This window comes from Halyomorpha halys, unplaced genomic scaffold (assembly GCF_000696795.3).
Source record: "Halyomorpha halys isolate HHAL.00 unplaced genomic scaffold, Hhal_1.1 Scaffold117.1, whole genome shotgun sequence".
Classification (NCBI taxonomy): Eukaryota; Metazoa; Arthropoda; class Insecta; order Hemiptera; family Pentatomidae; genus Halyomorpha; species Halyomorpha halys.
The window spans coordinates 633,396-634,362 of NW_027111176.1; positions in this window are offsets into that span (position 1 = coordinate 633,396).

The following is a 967-nucleotide window of genomic DNA, read 5'->3' on the forward strand; positions in this document are numbered from 1 at the left end:
TGCTCACAATCTTATAGTTATAACATTTAGCATGGTAAAACATTTAACTTTTAACACAACATCATGAATACCCCTATTGATTCCGATTTGCTCGCGATGTATGACTATTTCATTTAAACCAAGGATTATCTACTTCAAAAAATAAATTACTTGGATTATTAAACAAAATTAGATAATATCGATTATATAAAAATTAAATGATAATCTACTACTTTGTGCCTAATATTTATCGTATTATCCTAACCCACCCAAGGGCATATAGATCGCATGACCAACTTCGCATCCTCTACAACGGAAAACAATACGCTCCACAATCATTTTGGACAACAATAGTTCGGACCACAGAGAATAAATGATAAAATTCCTGTTGCACAATCGAGTCCTAAGAGATCCGTCAGAGACCGACAACAATGGCGACTATTAGTTGTCATCGCAGCGGACATGTTCATCTAATACTACAGCCATTATGTACTTTTTCCCTCCGTTACATGTACAAATGGAACCACTCATTGTACCATCATACTTTGTACCATCAGGAGCCACCGTTCCATGACTGCCTCCTGTTCCCTTTCGGCGACCGAGTGCGACATTTCCTGTCGTGAGGAAGGGCTGTCATTCCACATGAAAAGATTATATTTTTATTGTTCTACATTATCTATGAGAAAAAAATAAAATATTCTTTCATGTGAATAAATATTTCCTAATCTCCTACTGTAATATTTAAGATTATGAAGAAGATTTGCCCACGTTTCGCCCCACTTTGCAGAGCTTTATCGGTGCTAAAAAGATTTAAAAACAACTAAAAATATTTTGACATACAAAAAAAGGTACATTAAGGTAGAATGAAAATTATGTAAATATAAGTGAAAGGAAAATTATATGCTAATGAACAAAAAGAAGAAATAAAAAATAGACAATGATAAGAATATAATGAGGTGTAGATAGTTGACCGTAGATTAATGCTTGA